General features: G+C 35.0%; 1 protein-coding gene and 1 non-coding gene across 3 annotated transcripts in view; one reads left to right on the top strand and one right to left on the bottom strand.

Moving 5' to 3' along the window:
• Positions 1-22650, top strand: part of LOC138693018 (discoidin domain-containing receptor 2-like) — a 1708097-nt gene that overhangs the window by 578220 nt on the left and 1107227 nt on the right. The window lies entirely within an intron of this gene.
• TRNAM-CAU (transfer RNA methionine (anticodon CAU)) lies at positions 15297-15369 on the bottom strand. The gene has a single exon. It is a non-coding gene; the product is annotated as a tRNA-Met (tRNA).

Here is a 22650-nt window from a genome sequence, read left to right as displayed (position 1 = left end):
TATAGTGTAGAGTCAAAGAGTGTGTGTATTCTGAAATTGAGTTGTGTGTTGAGAATTTCGTTGGGTGTGTTTTCGTGTGTCTGTATATTTCATAATGATCTAATGTGTTTAGTTTCTGGCTTTTTGGTTGAATGTGCAGTATTTCCATGTCTGTGTTGATGTCTCTGTCGGTGTGGTTAACATTTGTGATGTCTTCTGCATATGTGGAGGTGTTTTGTAATTTTCTAATGGCTGTGATGTGTTCTTTGTAACGTGTTTGAAACGATATGCCTATCTGTCTTATGTAGAAGTTGTTACAGGTGTTACATTTGAGTTTGTATACGCCTGTGTGGTTGTATTTGTTTGTTTGTGTTGTTTCTGTGTTGAGATGTTTTTGTAGAGTGTTATTTGTTCTGTATGCGATGTTGTAATTTAATTTGTCGAATGAGGTTGCAATCTTGTGTGTGTTTTTGTTTTCGTATGTTAGTGTGATGTATTTTTTTGTGTTTGTATTGTATTCTTATGTTTTGTCTTACATATTATGTTGTCTATTATGTTAGGGTTGTATCCGTTTTCTTGTGCTATGTATTTGATTGTGTTTAGCTCTTCGTTGTAATCCTGTTGGTTCATTGGTATGTTGAGTAGTCTGTGTACCATTGTTCGATATGCAGCTTGTTTGTGTTGTGTGGGGTGGTTGGATGTGTTGTGTATGTGTGTTGTTGTTGTGGGTTTTCTGTATATTTTGAATGTGTGTTTGTTGTCTACTTTTGTTATTGTGATATCTAGAAAATTTATGGATTTGTTGTTTTCAATTTCTAATGTGTAGTGTAGCTTTGGGTGTATTTTGTATATATGTTGACGCAGATTTTGGATCTGTCTTTTGTTTCCTTTGTATAGTATTAGTATGTTATCTACGTATCTATGCCAATATATGATATTGTCTGCGTGTTTGTTGTTGTCTTTGTTTAGTATGTATGTCTGTTCTATATGGTGTATGAATATTTCTGCTAGTATGCTAGAAATGGGTGATTCCATGGGTAGGCCTTCGGTTTGAGTGTAATATTTGTTATTGTATGTGAAGTAGTTTTGTTTTGTGATGATATCTGTGGTGTGGATGATTACTTTAATGTGTTCTAGTGGTGTGTTGCTGTTTTTGAGCATTTGTTCTAGTATCTGTAGTGTATCTTTTATGGGTATGTTTATATTACACGGAAGAAAAAGTCCTACGTTTCAAGTCTGTATATACATCGACTGTGTTTAGGTAAAAGGGCTTAGCCCTCATTTTTTAAATGTCTTCAGTTTGCTGTAAATAGTGAAATAGTTAAAATTTAATTACAAAACGTGGAGATTTGTCTTTTGACAGTACTGTTTATATGCGTTCATATAAAGTAACTAATAGTAATGTGTTAAAATTTAATTATAGCTGTTTCTGAGAAAAAAATTCTTTTGTGGGATAAGCTCTTTTACCTAAACGTCGTCAGCATTACGTCTCGTATTTTTGATACTGGTTTGTTTCTCTCTCAGACTCTGACCGCAGACCTACTTCTTAGGCCAACTTTAAATTTTATATAGGCTGCGCTGATTGATATAGTTTATCTTCTTTGTCGAAAATCATGTTTAGGAACCAAAAAATATTATTTATTTATTTATTTGCTTATTTATGTATTTTTATTTATTTATGTACTTATTTGTTTATTTATTTACTTATTTACTTTATTTCTTATTTTATTTATTTATTTATTTATTTATTTATTTATTTACTTAATGATGATTGTTGTATGGTAGTAGAAAGAAGAAAGCAGGCAAAATTATTGAAATTCTTACAGGATCCAGTTGAGGCGAATAGAGATAAAAAACGGGAAGCAAGTCGTACACTTAGGAATAAAAAGATAGATTACTTGACGGAAAAACTGAATGAGGTAGAAATAAATAGTAAAAACAAAAAGATCAGAGATTTATATAAGGACATAAAGGAATTTAAAAACTGAAAACAGTAAACGTGATCAAAGATAAGAATGGAGACTTGCTTGCGGACACTCATTCAGTCCTGAACAGATGGAAAAACTATTTTGGGCAACTACAAAATATACATAGGCAAATGAAAATGATCGGGACGAATTTCATACAGGTACAAACTGCTGAGCCATTTATACGCGAACTTATACTTTCTGAAGTCGAAATTGCGATATAAAATTTGTAAAAGTATGTATCCAGGTATCGATCAAATTCCAGCAGAATTAATACAAGAGGGTGGAAGTTCATTATCTAGCGAAATTTATGAGCTCGTACTTGCTATTTGGGAAAAGGAAATTGTACCAGAACAATGGAAGGAGTCCATAATTGTACCCATTTTTAAGAAGGGGGTAAAGATCAACTGTAGTAACTTTCGAGAAATACAAAATTTTTTCCAACATTCTTTTGAGAAGATTAACATATTTGGAGATTAAATTATTGGGGATCATCAGTGCGGTTTTAAGCGTAATAGATCAAGTATTGTCGTACATATTTTTGAGAAGGGGGACAAGACTAACTGTAGTAACTTTCGAGGAATATCACTTTTGTTGACGTCGTACAAAATGTTGTCGAATATCCTTTTGAGAAGATTAACTCAATATGTAGATGAAATTATTGGGGATCATCAGTGTGGCTTTAGGTGTAATAGATCGACTATTGATCAGATTTTTTGTATTCGACAGATATTGGAGAAAAAGGGGGGTATAAGGGTACAGTGCATCAGTTATTCATAGATTTCAAAAAGGCGAATGACTCGGTTAAGAGAGAAGTTTTATATAATATTCTTATTGAATTTGGTATTCCCAAGAAACTAGTTCGATTAATTAAAATGTGTCTTAGTGAAACGTACAGCAGAGTCTGTATAGGCCAGATTGTATGAGATGCGTTTCCAATTCACTGTTGGCTAAAGAAAGGACATGCACTATCACCTTTACTTTTTAACTTTACTCTAGAGTATGCCATTAGGAAAGTCCAGGATAACAGAGAGGGTTTGGAATTGAACGGATTACATCAGCTGCTTGTCTATGCGGATGACGTGAATATGTTAGGAGAAAATCCACAAACGATTAGGGAAAACACGGGAATTTTACTTGAAGCAAGTAAAGCGATAGATTTGGAAGGAAATTCCGAAAAGACAAAGTATATGATTATGTCTCGTGACCAGAATATTGTATGAAATGGAAATGCAAAAATTAGAGATTTATTCTGTGAAAAGGTGGAAAAATTCAAATACCTGGGAGCAACAGTAACAAATATAAATGACACTCCGGAGGAAAATAAACGCAGAATAAATATGGGAAATGCGTGTTATTATTCGGTTGATAAGCTTTTTTCGTCCAGTCTGCTGTCAAAAAACTGAAAGTTAGAATTTAATGAAACAGTTATTGGTTATTACTGGTTGTTCTGTATAGTTTTGAAACTAGGACTCTCTGAGAGAGGAACAGAGGTTAAGAGTGTATTTAGTTATTTATTTATTCACTGATTTATTCTCTAATTCATTCGTTCGTTCATTCATTCGTTCGTTCATTCTTTCATTCATACTGTGTGAGTTAAGGCCGAGAAGCAGCGAAATTTAACAACAAAACACTAACATACTGGTATTACAAAATAATAAGAAAGTTGAGAAATTACAAATTGAAAACAATACCAGAATAGGTACAAGAAAGTAAAATATAGATCTATAGATTGAAATACAGCATAAGTAACTCAATAAGTACGAATATTGAAGATATCTATCTCCAAATGCCGTGCTTTCTTTGCCTTGAGTTGGAACCGTGGTGTGGTTAGCTCATAAGATGGTATCCCTACCGTTTGTCCAAATGGTGACGTCGGAGGACAGTCTTAAACATCGTCAGGAACATGGACGTCCTCGGCAGACAAGACAGATCGTGATCGCGTGTTTCAAACCTGCTTCGTTGTAATTCTCTCTTCTCAGTTGTTTCCTTTCAAAAACTTTTCAGATAAATTTGTGAACGCACCTCTTCCTGTCTCTAGTCGCTGCAGGCTGACAATAGTGACAGATGTTTACTTCGCTTTGCGCATGTGCGCTACATTGGAACAGTTGCACATCGCTGCATTGTTGCGCCACGAAGTTCATCAAACCTCTGAGCCGTCAGGGTGCTCTGTTGTAGGTACGCAACACAGAATAAACGTAAAGGTCAAAATGTTGAACTGCATATAACCCGGTGGGTTCTCAAACTGTGCGGCGCAGAGTCTGGGAGACGGATAAATGGCGCGTCCAAGTGTTTGTGGTAAGATTACAAACGGAATAGCAGGCATAGTCTATATGGTGACCTCTAGACCGCGTAACTTCATGCAGTTTTATTGCATGTTTTTATTGATTTGGGATATGGAGAATTAAAAGTGGATCTTTGCCGATCATGATATTTACATACGAATGCAGCTAACTTTATTTTGCATTAACGCATATTTTGAGGGTTTTCCCTTTCAAATGTTTATAATTATATTATATTACATATTTAAATGCATATATTAATTTTTTATTTTATTTTAGTAGGTTATTTTACGACGCTTTATCAACAGCTTAGGTTATTTAGCGTCTGAATGAGATGAAGGTGATAATGCTGGTGAAATGAGTCCGGGATCCAGCACCGAAATGCATATATGAACAATTTCAAATTTTCATGTGATAAAAATAACAATAACTTCCAAAAAAATATCAAATTTGTTTGAGAAATAAAACCAATGTGCCTACTTTTCTTTCTTTCAGTCGATAATCCGATATGCCCTAATTAATTTTCTGGGGAAATGGAACCAAAATTGAAAGCGTCTTGATTTTACAAAAGAAAGCCATTAGAATTTTATGTAAATCAAACTATCTGGAACATTGTCGGCCACTTTTCAATCACGGATTTTAACAATCATAAATTTGTATGTGTGTGTGTGTCTATATATATATGTGATCTAGTACTTTACACTCGACAAAATATCGACAATTACTCATTAATGGCCAATATACATGATCATGAAATTAGAAATAGTGAACAAATTAATATTCCATATTGTAGATTATACAAGAGCAACACAGACTTTTTAATTATGGGGATGAAATTGTATAATAAGCTCCTAAGTCAATATTATAAATTACCAATGTATAGCTTCAAAACTAGATTTTACAATTGGTTATCAAATAATCCTTTTTATTCTGTTGCTGAGTTTTTCAACACAAATTTGTATGAAATTGTATTTTAATAAATAAGTTTAATTGCAATTTAGTTAGTTTTCTTCAATTTAAAAGTTTCAAATTATTTCATGTTTTCATTGTGTTATTTAAATTTTACTGTTTCTTTTATTAGTGTTTTTTAAAAATGTATTTATATGTTTTTCAATGTATTCTGACGAAGCCTAAAACTGTATGTCTAATGGCCAAATAAATTGAATTGAATTGAATAGTTACTTAATTACTTTGAGAATATGAAAATGACAAACTTTGCACTCTTGAAATAATTAAATAATAGCGTACTTTCGAACTTGGTAGTGGAAAAATCTTCTATTTCCAAGTCTCTTAAGCTAAATAAGTTAACATTTTGCTCAATGGTATTAAACCATTCATTCAAATTATATAGATGACGTAGGGAGTACGAGAACAATATGGTGAAGCCGGAACAGGCAATCACAACGTAACCCTCGATATATACAGGGACATCATTTTATTTTTACTTCAGTTTTTATTGTACCTGAGTTTTTGAATGTACTTCACTCCCACCCCTTCTACAAATGAAGTTCAACCGTCCTCCACACAGATCCAAGATCGCATATACAGTCATAGTTGCCTTACGGTCATAGTAAACAATACGTTCCAAAAATATGTTCGCGTTTTCCAGTGACGAAAGAGCTTTCAATATTGAATCATTTTCACACAGGTACTGTCGTCCATTTGCCTACGTCGTATTCCGGTTTCCCCCACCAGCTTTTATACACCAGCTAGTGGCTGGGCTGTCTTAGCTCTTTTCTGATAATATTAATTTCTGTTAGGAACTGGACGTCTAAGTAATATTATACAACTGTTTAAAATAACTTAAGTAAATGGGCCTCGTTAACTAATTAACTGTCACGTGATTTCCCCTCTTTCTACGACCCTACGACATAGGACGGACAGTAGATAACATGTGTGAGTAATTTTATCTGTGCGGGTCGGGCAGAAGTGAAGACTGAATTTACAGTACGTAAGGTACTCTTTTATAGAGTGGGTACAGAATTATTTCAACATGAGTTACTAGTCCACACCTGTGGAGTAACGGTGAGCGCGTCTGGCCGCGAAATGGGGTGGCCCGGGTTCGAATCCCGGTCGGGACAAGTTACCTGGTTCAGGTTTTTTCCGGGGTTTTCCCTCAACCTAATACGAGCAAATGCTGGGTAACTTTCGGTGTTGGACCCCGGACTCATTTCACCGGCATTATCACCTTCATATCATTCAGACGCTAAATAACCTAGATGTTGATACAGCGTCGTAAAATAACCCAAAAAAAAATAAAAAAATAAAAACATGGGTTACTAGTAAGAAGGACGAAACTGGTAATTGGGATTATAATGCGATAATATGCACATTAGAACTGAAGCCTGTATCGAAATTAACGGCCACCATTTTAAAAAATGTGTTTAAATATCCATATTATGATTATTTTTCAATTTAACTTCATTCTCTATATTGTACGCTAATGTGCTGTAGATAGTATAATATACACTGCATAATGAATACGTCCACATGAACAGCTCAGTTCGTGAGTAAAAACACTTAATGTTAATACAGTACTGTATTTTGATTAAACAAAAACCTAATAAAAATTATCAAACTCAAAATAGCGATATTTCCTAGTTTACGTAAATGGATGAACTGCTTTTCTTCCCTCCTATACCTAGTAAATTGATTTGCTTGTATATAACGCCAGTATCGTCGAACTCCAGTTGTGGAAGGGAGTAGCAAACGGCGTTGATCCAGAGGTATAGCCAGGTTAATATTTGGTATTTTTAGTAATCTGTTTTGCTTCTATCTTCCAGTTGGTTATAATCTATCTGCCTATGATGGAGAAATTGAAGTTATACATGTTGCCTTAAATCAACTTTTATTCCATATTGATAAATTCACAAACGGCGTCATCCTCTCAGACTCAAAAGCAGCCATTTTGTCCATAAATAAAACTGACCATCCCTACACAGAACAAATCAATAATTGTCAAAAAATACTTGCAAATTTAATAGAACGTGGCAAAACAGTTGTGGATCCCAGGACATTGTAATCTACATGGGAATGAACAGGCTGACACATTACCTAAGAAGGGTGCCAATCTCAAAATAAACCCACGGAAACCTTTGTCATTTATCTCAGTAAAACAATATATCAAGCAACTACAAAAAAATAATCACCAACAAGAACTGGACATAAACATTTCGAAACAACGTAGGAAATTACTGAAGGATATACCTGCTGAACCCAGAAGACTGGTAGTTGCAAGCTTTCGTCTTAACACTGAACATGACATCCTGGGTAAACACCTCAATCGTCTTGGCATCCTTCCATCAGCATCCTGCATTTTGTGCCATCAACAGGAAGACATGGATAGACAACATCTTGCAAAATGCCCTGCTCTGAAATCCTCCAAGGAAGTCGACCGCTACTGGGAAGCCAGAGTCCGAATGTTTTTAATTACTTAATCCGTAGTTTTGTTCACCACTTTCTTGTTTTTCCCTCAGTCTATGATAGTAAATATCATGTACTAGTCATTAGACAAATAAATATTAAAAATGTTAGTAAAAATAAAACGATGTCCCTGTAGAAGCAAAGGTACTTAAAAACTTCGCTGTGGCCTTGGTTTTATAGAAAATTCATTTGCGAACTTGCACAGTAAATAGTTGCACTGGAGTAAGATTGAGCTTTGGGGGCGGGCGAGGTGGGGAGAAGAATGAACATGTGAATCTAAGGAGACGGTCGTTTATCAAGCCACCCTCCACCCCGCCCCTAGCTGCTGATGTGGACCCTGCAGTCACGCAAAGCTAGCACTAGCAATACTATGTATACAAGGGAAGGATTGCTCGAGGCAGTGATACTTCAGGGGTTTGTGCTGTCATGTGTGATATTATCGTACAATCTTGACCTACTTTCTGCTCTCGCTGCTTTAGCACACTTAAATCAATTATAATTGTATAGAATTAAATAAACTTTGTTCTCGTGTGACAATGGACGTAGCCTACTCTGTTAACAACTTCGTTTACATAAAGGATTTTCAAACTTTCGAACTCAGCGACGAATTGAGGGGGTGGACAAGAAAAGAAAATTCCCACCCTCCAGCGAAGTTCAAGATTTGTTTCCCTGGAGATTTAAGGTGTATGAAGCTGATTGTTTAATTTAAGCTAGTCTTACCAACTTTAACTTAAAAAAATTGAACTGTTACTGAAGTGTAGTAGAAAATGTACACAACATGCGGTTGAAATGTATGGAGAAATTCGGCTTTTACTTTTTTATCATATATTATCTTTAGTTTTTTATTTAGGTCCCATTTTTGTTTTATAATTAATTTAATGGGTTTTATTCGTGCTTGTTTATTTGCTTTTAAATTATAAAAATTACAAATATTTCACAAGGACCACTACGACAAATAGATTAATGAATAAACCCATCTTACGAATTAGACATCCTTTATTTAAAATTGCCAATAATACTCTAATTGATTTACCAACACCATCCAATATCAGAAAATGATGAAACTTTGGTTCTTTATTAGGACTATGTTTAGTTATACAAAACGCTACAGGACTATTTTTAGCAACTACAGATGTAGGCATGCAGAAAGATGTCTGGCTGCGCATGCGTATTTCCACCTAATCATCACTCATCGTAACCATACCCAATTCTCATCGTTTGCATTTTCTGATCTCAATATTTTCGGGTTTTGTTTTATAATATTCCATTGAGGTAAAAATGTGCCGCATACATAAAACAAAAAATTTACTGTACCTGGATTTTTTTCGATAAAAGCAGAAAATTGAATACGTACTACTAATCGCATTTCTTTGGCTTCATCGTCCATGTATAAATATTCAATATCTTCTAATAGTTACGTATGAAAAATAGTATAGTGTTACAAAGACTTCAAACGTATAAAATGGAAAAGGATAATGTAGGACGAGTAAGATGAGATGTAGGAAGATCATAATTATAAATAAACTTATGTAAGGAATGTGAGTGGAGTGGCATCTGAGAGATGAAATAAAAGATGGTGGATAATTAAGATGAGTAAAGAGAAACGGATAGAAAGTTAGAATTTATAAAACAGTTATATTACCGGTTGTTCTATATGGATATGAAACTTGGACTCTCACTTTGAGAGAGGAACAGATTAAGGGTGTTTGAGAATAAGGTTCTTAGGAAAATATTTGGGGCTAAGAGGGATGAAGTTACAGGAGAATGGAGAAAGTTACACAACACAGAACTGCACGCATTGTATTCTTCACCTGACATAATTAGGAACATTAAATCCAGACGTTTGAGATGGGTAGGGCATGTAGCACGTATGGGCGAATCCAGAAATGCATATAGAGTGTTAGTTGGGAGACCGGAGGGAAAAAGACCTTTGGGGAGGCCGAGACGTAGATGGGAGGATAATAATTTGAGGGAGGTGGGATATGATGGTAGGAACTAGTTTAATCTTGCGCAGGATAGGGACCAATGACGGGCTTATGTGAGGGCGGCAATGAACCTCCGGGTTCCTTAAAACCATTTGTAAGTAAGTAAGTAAAGAGAAACGGACTGTTTGGAGTTAAGTTAATATCGGGATTAATGGAGTTATTATTTACTGTTTAGTATTTATTGCTACATACAATATAAAATGAATGCATATTACCGATGTAGTGCACATCTGTTTCAGCAAGCTCGTGTTCGTGGGCGTTTCCTATAAATAAGTATTTTGTACTAAAGAACATAACAAAGTTTCAAAGTAATTACAAAACCAATACAATAATTACAAAACAGGGATAATTACGAAGATAAAAGTAGATAATCAAGTCAGGAGCAGAATATAAGCAACAATAATAATAATAATAATAATAATAATAATAATAATAATAATAATAATAATCATCATAATTCGTGGCGCCACGGCTCTTAAAGGGCCCAGACCGACCAGCCGGCTGCTGGCCTCACGTTTACATACCGAAGCAGAGGTGAACGATCATCCAACCAGAATGGAGGTATCGTGTCATTAGCACGATGATCTGCCCAGCCGTTGTAGCGGGCTTTCGCAACCGAATTTCGCTACCTATTGTAGCTCCACAAGTGCATTACGATACTGGATTGGCACTGGTTCCATACACTGGCCAAAATTTCATGAGAAAATTTCTTCCCCCATGTGGACTCGAATCAGCAGAATATAACATGGGGTGAATAAATAATATATTGAAATTAAGAAAAAGGAAAAAGGCACATTTATTTCTTAAATTTATTAAACTCAGGATTTATTATGAAAATAGAGTTGTATAATCTTGGCCCGTAACTCTGGCTGTGATTTATTCCAGTGGTTGTGTGACATTTAGGTTCAACTAAAGAACATGTCAAATTTCTTCTGGTAGGATAAACATGTTTTTCTTTATATTTCAGACGATTTTTATGATAATATCTTAATAAATGTATATTGTTATATATTTGTTCAATTTAAAAAAAAAACATTAGAATTGGAATAAATCCATTTTGTTGGATTATCAGTTGACTTGCTTAAGCAAATTTTAGTTATCCGCTTTTGAATCAATATGAGTGGAGAAAATGTAAATTCTGTTGCTCCTTCCATCCGATACTTATACAATACTGGATGACAGATTGAACCAAACCTGAGTAAACTAATCGCAGAATATTTGTAGGGATGTGACAGCGAAGAATTACAAATTTATTAATTGTTTTACGAAGTCTGTATATTCAGTATATTCAGTGTTATACAGTCAGAGCACACAACATAGTGCAATTGACAAAGTCAATAATAAAAGACAAACAACAAAACGATAAAATTAATTAAAAAACTCTCAACAACGTTGACATTAAAAAACTCATTAATTTCATAAAATGGTTTGTTGATTAACCAACCAGAGACAAGTCTGTTAAAAGACTTCCTTTCCAGATTAAAAAGATATCTCGGAAATTTATTTGCTATTTTTAAAGACATAATAAAATAATTATTCATTGTTTTAGTTAGACTACACTTAGGTTGTCAAAAAGGTCACGGTTTCTGGTGTTGTATATATGAACATCATTCCTATGTATCAACATTTGTGAATTTTCTTTGACGAAATTTAGGGCTTGATAAATATACAGTGATGTTACAGTCATAATTTTTTCATTTACAAATAACGGTCTGCAGTGTGCCTTCATTGATGAATTAGTTATAATTCTAATAGCTTTTTTTGTAACATAAATACCTTATTAGTATGAGAACTATTACCCCATAAAAGTAGTCCATAAGAAAGTATACTATGAAAATAAGAAAAATAGACAACTGTAATGTTATTCTTCGGAACATACATTTTCAAATTTCGCAGAAGAATTATTACTCTTGACAATTTTTTACAAACAGAATCAACATGGTCTGCCCAAGTAAGTGTGCTGTCCAAGTAATACCTAGAAGTTTTAAATTATTATTTTCCATGACTGTACTACTAAACAACAAAGATGCAGTTTTACTTTCATTTAAAAGAAATTTATTAGAACTAAACCATTTCTTGGCTGTATTAAAAACGGAATTACTAAGAATTTTCAATTCATTAATATCACTATGACTTGTCCAGAAAGTGGCGTCATCAGCGAATACCACAGGATAAGCATAGACATTACACATCAAATCATTAACCATTATTAAAAATAAGATAGGACCCAACATTGATCCTTGAGGCACACCATATTTTACATTCATGAGCTTAGATTTACTGCCATCAATGAAGATACACTGCTGACGGTTACTAAAATAAGACACAAGTAATTTTAATTCATTACCTCTAATACCATAATATTGTAATTTTTCTAATATAACCTCATGCGAAACACAGTCAAAAGCGTTATTTAAATCACAAAAATGTAGCAGAACTAAATTTATGGTCCTCAAGATCTTCTAAATTATAACTAATAAAACTAGTAACAGCTTTGGTTGTATTAGAATTAGATCTGAATCCATATTGAGATTTAGAAAATATGTTATTAGTTTCAAAGTATTTACAAAGAAATATGTTTATCCCACAGACTGTCAGGATTTCATATTAATTGTAGGAAAATGTAGCTAATAGAAAGTTATGGAGGAACACATAGCCTATACCTACAGAAATGTGGTGACATACTAGAACTGTTATAAATGTTGATGACAATAAAAATACAGACGTTGACAAATTATTAGCAAAATTGAAGATTTTTTTATATATATTTTTACAAAATATGATTCTTCAATTTAGACTACAGTTGACATTTTTACGTATTTCCAAATTATTAGCAAAATTGAAGATTTGTATTGTACATTTTTAGAAAATTTAACTCTTCAATTTGGACTACATTTGATATTTTTTCGTATTTACAAATTATTAGCAAAACTGAAGATTTTTATTATATATTTTTACAAAATTCGATTCTTCAATTTGGAATACAGTTGACATTTTGGATATTTCCAAATTATTAGCAAAACTGAAGATTTTTATTTTATAGTTTTACAAAATTAGACTCTTCAATTTAGACTGTAGTTGACATTTTTGTTAATTTACAAATTATTAGCAAAATTGAAGATTTTTATTATATATTTTTACAAAATTTAACTCTTTAATTTGAACTACAGTTGAAATTTTTGCATATTTCTGTATACTGTAATGATAGAAATATGCAAAATTGTCAACTGTACGGTAGTCGAAATTGAAAAGTCAAATTTTGTAAACAGAATTATCATAAAAATCGTCAATTTTGTTAATAATTTGTCCACGTCTGTAAATAAATAAATAAATAAATTAATTATAATTAATAAGTAAAATTACATAGAAACCAAAACTATGTATAGGTTGCTTATGGATAACCCAGGTATATTCACAAACACGAAGAAAGAGCTGATTTGTGGCGAAACGTAAAAGAAAGTATGTGTCATCTTCGTGAAATTCTTGGTTTTTATTCGTAGCTAAATTCGACTGCATTCTTATTGGCTAGTCAAGTCCCAGAGCTGTAAGTTTGGAGAATGGGACCTAACCTCACTTGTTTTTATTTCGCTCCTCGGCCGTAGCATCCCACTCGCTATATTTCATTTAAGGTGAGGTTTCTATGTCAGATCCAGCCAGTCAACCCATATAATGTCCGCTTCCTCCTATTCCTTCAATCCGAGCGTAAACACAAAAGAAAAGGTTCTCTCGTTCCCCGGAGATCTGCTTGCTCTCCCCCGGCCTCAAAGCCTGAAATGTGAACCAGCATTTCACAGACTTTTTTCTGAATGTCAATTTCCCCTAGACGCTAAAACCGACACCCGTGCCGTCGCTGGTCGTGTAACAACTACTCGTATATCTACTTTTCGGAGGATAAAGTATTTGCAACCGAACAACGCAATACACAGGACTGATGTGCAACTGATAGCTTATAATATGATTTATGCTCGACCATGCCGAAATGTAGTTAATTATACACCTGGTAGTAGCCCTTTAATGCACCTCATTAAAGTACACCTATTCATTATACTTCAGTTGTTCAGCCAATGAGAAATCACTATTATACCATTATAAAAGCGCAAGTATCGATTATTCTCGGATATGCAATCGAAAGACAACTAGCGAAAAGTCACGGAGGCTGGAAATCCAATACTGTCGCAGAAGGTTATGTTCTGTTACTATAATAATTAGCGTTAATTGTAAATAATATTCAAATAAATTCAATTTGTCATCTCGTTTTTCAATTCTAAATCAGTTTCCAGGTTATATCAAAATTAATGTTCATGTTATTCTCTAGATTATATCAAGGTCAATGACATTCGTTCCTCGGAAAAAAATCAATACTTTCGCGTCTGCGCACATCTACAATTTACAAGGTCAGTTCCGTTCCTCACTTACATAATCATAACATGAATACTTATGAATAATTTGAAGTTAGAAATATGGTCGAGCATAAAAAGTCGTACGAAATTTGCCTATAATGGTAATTAAGACGCTCGTATGAAAATTATGAAACTCGCTTGCGCTCGTTTCATAAACAAACATACTCGCGTCTTAATTACTACCATTATAGGCTCGTTGCATGATATACTATTACAGCTGTTATTTCTACGAAATGTAGGAGTATCATAATTTATTTATATATAATTTTATTTATTTTTTTTTATTTATTTACTTATTCATTCATTCATTCATTCATTCATTCATTCATTCATTCATTCATTCATTCATTCATTCATTCATATATTTATTTATTTAATTAATTTATTTATTTATTCATTTTGATGAAGTTAAGGCTATCACGTCTTCTCTTCAACACCACCAGAAATGTAATAAGTACAACTACAACATAATTAATCTCATGTAATAACATTAACAGTCTGCATGTGACAGAATATGATATAAAAAAAACAACTGAAGATACAAGCTGAGATAGAAAATAATAGAAATTATTCTAACATATTAAGCAATGATACAAAGAAAAGCAAAAACATAATATACAACAAATACAGACACAAAATAACTCACTTGTTAAATCAAACATATAGGCTAACATAATAATATCACAAGAAGTCGGTTACAACAAGGGTTCATTCATTCGTAGTGCTCTGCCCAAGAGCAGGTCTTTCACTGTAAACCCAGCATTCTCCAATCTTTCCTATTACCTTCCTCTTAGTCTCCGCATGTGATCCATATATCTTAATGTCGTCTATCATCTGATATCTTCTTCTGCCCCGAAGAGTTCTCTCCCATTCCTTCCAGTGCATCCTTCAGTAGACAGTTTCTTCTCAGCCAGTGACCCAACTAATTTCTTTTTCTCTTCCATATCAGTTTCAGCATCATTCTTTCTTCACCCACTCTTTTTAGCACACCTTCATTTCTCATTCTGTCTGTCCATTTCACACGCTCCATTCTTCTCCATATCCACATTTCAAATGTCTCTAGTCGATTTTCTTCACTTCGTTGTAATGTCCATGTTTCTGCTCCATATAATGTCACACTACATACAAAGCACTTCAGTAGTCTCTTTCTTTCTTTGTTTGTTTTACAGAGGTTCACAGAAGAGCTTCTTTTCCTATTAAAAGCTTCCTTGACCATTGCTGACCTCCTTGGAGCATTTAATATTTGAGGAGAAAAATTCGCTCCGGCGCCGGGGATCGAACCCGGGTTCTTGGTTCTATGTACCAAGCGCTCTGACCACTGAACTACGCCGAATTCAATCCACAGCATTGGACCGAACCCTCCTCCTTCAATGTTTCCCTTTGTGGCCTGACTCCAAGTTACGCATATATGTTGACGTATATGTCAACTGCCATTATACTAGGAGCGCACTCAGCTGAGTGACTTGTTTGGCCGGGATTCCGCAGTTACGTGCACAGTAATCTGTATAAATATATGCACTGCAGCTATGAGAATATTATAGATTTATTAATTTGTCCGGTGCGAATTTTTCTCCTCGAATATTAATTGTCAATAATTACAGATATTATTCTTTAGGACAAATTAATAAATCTATAATATTCTTTGCAGCAGCTCATGTTGCTACTTATGCTACACCCCAAGTATTTGAAGCTGTCCACTTGCTCTACTGCCTCATTTAGAATTTGCAATTTTACCTTCTTTACTTTTCTTCCTATGACCATGGTCTTCGTCTTATCTTCATCCCATACTGCTCACAGCTGTCATTTAGCTCCAGTAGCATATCCCTTAGTATCATCTCCTCTTCTGCTAACAACGCCATATCATCAGCAAATCTGATACAATTTATTGTTCTACCTCTTACTATCACCCTTCCCATGTGAACAGTTTGTGGAACATCAATTTCTGCATCTGAATTTCCCTCCATGATTATTTCACCAATCGACTGAATGGTACCGATTGTTTCATGAATAAAGTCGAGTGTTAATTAATGGACTCTGAATTAAGCATAATATCTTCATATTAATATTTTGTATGTGTATGTATGTATTTATTAACACTACAATTGGGTATACACCCGATGGCAGTGATATATAATACAATAATACTATTACAACAGCAATAAAAGAAAAATGAAATAAAATAAACCTAAATTTATTTCTAACTATAAATAAATAAAAACTGTTCTATAATAACGCCTACATTAAGCAAAAGTAAACCTAACTTATAAGTACTTTTATTTCACTCAACTATTACCAATCTAAGTAATTACATGTCACCTTAATTAATTACAAATCAACTTAATTACATATCATCTTAATTAATTACATATCAACTTAATTAATTACATGACACAACTTAGATAATTACACTGCATCTACAGTCACATTTTCAGTCTAATCTTCTCAACCTTTCCTTAAATGTATTGATTTTGAAAGGACCACCCTGAAAGATTGCCGCAGGTAAGCTGTTCCAGTTTACTATTGTGCGGTTAACAAAGGAAAATTTTGCCACGTCCGTTCTTTGTTTTCAACATTTAAACTTCCTAATATGATCAGCCCTTCCTAAGCATGATGGTGTTTGTTGCCTACAGGAACGACAGCGAACACACCTCAGCCATCTTCAGACTGTCCTCAGAGTGCTCAGTGTTTCAGGCGGAACTATTAGCTTTGCGAGAAGCAATCAAAAGGTGTAGTCAGTCTGGTTACAGCGCTTGGTTCACAGTGGCTCGCAGTCAGCAGTAATATCAATTAATTATAAATATAACACTAACATTATAGCCTCAGAGATAAGAACTTTAATAATGAAAAGTGTCGTCCATATTTGTATAACTTGGGTCAGAGGGCATACTGGGATAGTTGGAAATGAGAGAGCCTATGAATTGGCAAAGATGGCAGCCAACTCTGATGTGCCACTGTCGTACAATTTATGTCCGATATCATATATCAAAAATGTAGCCAAAGAACATTATATGCAAGAATGGAACGAAAGATGGGTTAATAGTGATAAGGGAATTCTTACATAAGAGCTGTATTTTACAACGGTCTATGATCGTAATAAATGTAAAGTAATAACGCCAAATTTCGCACTGACACAGTTTTTGACTGGGCACGGAAAATTCGGGGAATACTTAAATAGATTCCATATTAAAGACGATGAAACTTGCATTTGTGGGGAGGAATCTCAAGATGTCAAACATGTATTATATGATTGTCCAGTCTTTTGCCATGAAAGATACGAGCTTGAGTTGTTACTGATCACTTTAAATTATACATTTACCTAATCGTTAACCAATATACTTACCAACTCCAAATTATATAAGTATTTCATTTCCTTCTTGAATAGAATATTCGTGAAACTGTAACATGTTAAATTATTCCGGGGGAGAAAAAATCGTATTAGTTCCAATCAACTATAATGAAACTGTAAGTCTTCAATTTCGCATACTATAATATAGTATTATTGGTTTTAATTTTTATTTTAATTAGGCATTCGATTTCTAATTTTGAGCCATTTCTTGTAATACCTGATTATTGCCAATTGTGTTCACTAAATAATGTATTTAATTCGTATATATATATATATATATATATATATATATATATATATTTTCTATAACCATTAGATATAAATATAGAGACATGCCTTGAGGCTTTATGAAACGATCCATTCTTTCATTAAGGTGCATTCTTGTACATAATTCATCTGAATTGTAACCTTGACAACATAATATACCTCAGGGTGAAATAGGGTTTATTAAATTGGATAATAAAAAAAAGTATGATGGTGTTCTAATCTAGCATTGATGCCGGTCCATGCTTTGTGTCCCATTTTTTATTATTTAAATAAAAATAAGGAAATTGAACATAATATGAAATGAAGTGTTGTAAGTTACAAGGGCGAATGTATTACAAGTATTCGTTTGGAAACACCTCAACCCATACGTAAAACCACCCTTTTAGTCCATATAACATAAGTAAGTGTTATTGAGCCTGAAGAAGTGAACTGTGGCAGGATATCATTATCACAATCTGAAGAAGAAGAAGCAGTGGGTATATTCTGAGCTCAGAAGCTGCTCGTGCCGGTTGTCTGGAAGAAACCCACAATTTACGATGCTGGAACCCCACCGGGTCCCACTTGGGTGGTGAACAGTGCTTAGACGCGGAGTGGAATATTGGATACGTTTCGTAGTTAAGATGCTATCAGCTGGGGAATTAATACGCCCATACAGGGTGACCTTCAGATAGGGATTGTTTATTTATTAATGTTTTGCTTTATGTTAACTTAACACGCTTTCCACTTGGGCATACGAATTTCGAAATCTCCCTTAATTACATTTCGGATCTATATAAAAAGTTGACCTTGTTATTTGCTTCTTATAGGCTAAGAGGTTTAACCATTAAGATAATGAGCTTTCTTTGTTAACATTTTCATATTCTTAGTTATGTTCCTACGTAAGATTTCTTCACCGATTACACATATAGAACTGTATTTCTCTAATTATAGTTAATATCATCGTGTTAATAAATAATATAATATTCTTAATATCAAAGACGGACATTTGACCTCAATCGAAATTTTGATAGCTGTGGTTTTTATACAATTTTTTATGCTCTTTCCAGTAATAGTGAAACCATATGCAAACTCTAACACTTACTTACTCACTGGCTTTCAAGGAACCCGGAGGTTCATTGCCGCCCTCATATAAGCCCGCCATTGGTCCCTATCCTGAGCAAGATTAATAGAGTCTCCATCATCATATCCCACCTCCCTCAGGTCCATTTTAATATTATCTTCCCATCTACGTCTCGGCCTCTCTAAAGGTCTTTTCCCCTCTGGCCTCCGAACTAATACTCTATATGCATTTCTGGATTCGCCCATACGTGCTACATGCCCTGCCCATCTCAAACATCTGGATTTTCCTAATTATGTCAGGTGAAGTATACAATGCGTGCAGCTCTGCGTTGTGTAACTTTCTCCATTCTCCTGTAACTTCATCCCTTTTAGCCCCAAATATTTTCCTAAGAACCTTATTCTCAAAAACCCTCAATCTCTGTTCCTCTCTCAAAGTGAGAGTCCAAGTTTCACAGCCATACAGAACAAGTGGTAATATAACTGTTTTATAAATTCTAACTTTCAGATTTTTTGAGAGCAGACTAGATGACAAAAGCTTCTCAACCGAATAATAACAGGCATTTCCCATATTTATTCCGCGTTTAATTTCCTCCCGAGTGTCATTTATATTTGTTACTGTTGCTCCAAGATATTTGAATTTTTCCACCTCTTCGAAGTATAAATCTCAAACTCTAACACTATATTTATAAAATAAATTGTGTTAAATATTACAAAGAACACTGTGAATTAAAAAATTGCCTCTAGATCAAAACTATGGATACGACAGATGTCCGTCTTTGATATTAAACTACTCATTTACAGAACGTGAATGTATGTATATATATTTTTTTGTGAATTTTTTTCAACTCAACAATAGGATTTTATTCTTCCAACAATAATTCCTTTCTACAATTCGCCTTAAACGTTCTCGTCAACAATTGGATTTTCACTCAACACAGTATTCGTTATAGCACTCCACCGACGACAATGACAATTTACTTGGACAAGTACGAACAACAATGAACTGTTAATCTTAACTAATATTTACAAAGCACTATTTACAAATCAGAACTATCAGTTCTCAGTTCACAGTTCTTCTAGCTCAGTCACTCGAGTTCACAGTATCTCGAACCACAGACCTTCAGAGACAGTCCACTGTACTCGAACTCAGGTCCCTCCAACTGCGGTCCACTGCACTCGAACTTAGGTCCCTCCAACTGCGGTCCACTGCACTCGAACTCAGGCCTTCGGATGCTGGCACAGTTGCGAACGCACACTCAAGTCGAACTCCGGTACACATTACTGGCTAGGTTGCTCTGTTCACTGGCTTACTCACTGAACTAATCATGAATCACCCACACACTCCTTCGCGTCCGTAATTTATAACCACAGCAACGTAACCGAGAAAATTCGAATTCGCGATTTTTCCACTTCGACGGGCTTCTGGAAGAGTCGGGAAGGTCCGTTTCTCCTTCACTCCGTAAGTAGCAGCTGCGCGCGCAGCCTCCTCTCGCGCGTGTAGGTCTCTTTCCCCTCTCTTCTCTCCGCCGCGCGCCGTCCCTCAGTGCTTCGTGGAGCCTGTGTCGGCTCACGCGCGGTCTGCTCTCTTGCGGGACGCTGGTCGTGAGTTCGAATCTCACGTCGCTGTCACTATATATATGTATATATATATATATATATATATATATATATATATATATATATAAAATGCCAAACACCACAGGCGTGACTCAGTCGGTTAAGGCGCTTGCCTGCCGGTCTGAAGTTGCGTTCGGGTGCGGGTTGGATCCCCGCTTGGGCTGGTTACCTGGTTGGATTTTTTCCGAGGTTTTCTCCAACCGTAAGGTGAATGCCAGGTAATCGATGGCGAATCCTCGGCCTCATCTCGCTGAATACCACCTCGCTATCACCAATCTCATCGACGCTAAATAACCTAGTAGTTGATACAGCATCGTTAAATAACCAACTTAAAAAAATGCCAAACTCCACACAAACCACTACACTAGTCTCTTCCTTAGTTCTTTTTCCATAGGTCCGCAGAAGGTGCTCCTTTTTCTATTGAAAACTTTCTTTGCCATTGCTATCCTCCTTTTAAGGGGACACTCTACTATATTTTGGAACTTTTTCCCTATTGGACCAATCTTTTTCAAATTTGGAAAAAAAGTTTAATGTGCACATGGAAAATAAAATGCAAAATCTCAGCTCATTAGATCCAATACTTTTCAAAATAAAACATATTTCAATTTTTAATCAATCATTAATTTAAATATCACTTTTAATTATATATATATATTTTTTTTTTTTGCTTTGTGAATTTTACTATGACTTCTCAATGAATGGGGGAAGAATTCTGCTTATTGATTTAGTTCTGTAACGTAAATTAGTGTATAAATTTAATTTTTCATTTCTATGACACTTTTTCTCCAATTTTTAAGTTGAGTGTCCCCTTAACTTCCTGGCAGCAGCTCATAGCACACTAAGAGTATTTGAAGCTGTCCACTTGTTCTACTGCCTCATTTAGAATTGGCACGTATACCTTCTTTATTTTTCTTCCGATAATCATGGTCTTTGTCTTCCTTGCATTTATCTTCTGCTGACAGCCGTCATGTAGCTCCAGTAGCATATCCCTTAGTATCGTCTCCTCTTCTGTTAACAACGCAATATCAGCAAATCTTATGCACTTTATTCTTCTTCCTCCAACTATTATCCCTCCCATGTCCTGAAAACACTTTTTCACTTACTCCTTCAAGTACATATTGAACGGGGTAGGTGTTAAAGAGCATCCTAATAGCCTATACTATTAAGAAATCAAAATAACCATTTCTCATATACGAGGTCAGACAATGATGAGGCAACCCTACCAGACATATGTTTGACCTTGATCCTCCCTCCACCTTAATTCCAACTGGTACTAATCTGCAAGTCATTAGTGTGGAGTAACTTTGATTAGTGTAGTTGTGTGTTTGTTCCTCGTGAATACAATGAAATCGCACAATATCGCGCTTGTATGTAACTCGGTGAAAATGCCGCGACAACGTATGGAAAGCTACGGCAGACTTCTGGAAATGAAGTGATGTCAAGAGATTTTCGATGTCTGTCGAGGGCAGAAGCAACGTTGAAGATGAAACTGCACGGACAACATTGCCAGGATACATGAAGTTGTCCACATCTGTGGAGTAACGGTAAGCGCGTCTAACCGCGAAACCAGATGGCCCGGGTTCGATTCCCGGTTGGGACAAGTTACCTGGTTGAGGTTTTTTTCCGGGGTTTTCCTCAACCCAATATGAGCAAATGCTGGGTAACTTTCGGTGTTGGACCCCCGACTCATTTCACCGGCATTATCACCATCTCATTCAGACGCTAAATAACCTAAGCTGTTGATAAAGCGTCGTAAAATAACCTACTAAAAATACATGAAGTTGTACGAAGTGATAGGCGATTAACAGCCAGAATGACAGCACAAGAATTGAACATGAATCGGGAAACTGTTCACCTCATTATAACTGAAGGCCTGGGCATGAGAAAAATTTGTGCAAATATCGTGCCAAAAAATCTTACTCGGTAACAGCGAGTTGAACGAGATATGTGGCTGCCGCTCTGTCTCAACACTTACCCTTGACAGCCGGTATTAATTCAACATATTTACAAATTTCTTAGCAGTCTTAGTGCTTCACGTTGTGAAAAAACAACAGTGTTGTTTTCTAGAAAAACATAACACTGAAATTTCAAAAAAATATATTAACTTGTATATAAATCATGTTCACCAAACTTACATTTTTGTCCTGCACTACGCTTAGTTTAGTTCATTCTTAATAATACTTACTTACTTACTGGCTTTTAAGGAACCCGGAGGTTCATTGCCGCCCTCACATAAGCCCGCCATTGATCCCTATCCTGTGCAAGATTAATCCACTCTCTATCATCATATCCCATCTCCCTCAAATCCATTTTAATAACCTCCCA

Source organism: Periplaneta americana, chromosome 17 (assembly GCF_040183065.1).
Source record: "Periplaneta americana isolate PAMFEO1 chromosome 17, P.americana_PAMFEO1_priV1, whole genome shotgun sequence".
Lineage (NCBI taxonomy): Eukaryota > Metazoa > Arthropoda > Insecta > Blattodea > Blattidae > Periplaneta > Periplaneta americana.
The sequence above is the reverse complement of the archived record's forward strand: the minus strand, read 5'-3'. Positions and strand labels throughout refer to the sequence as shown.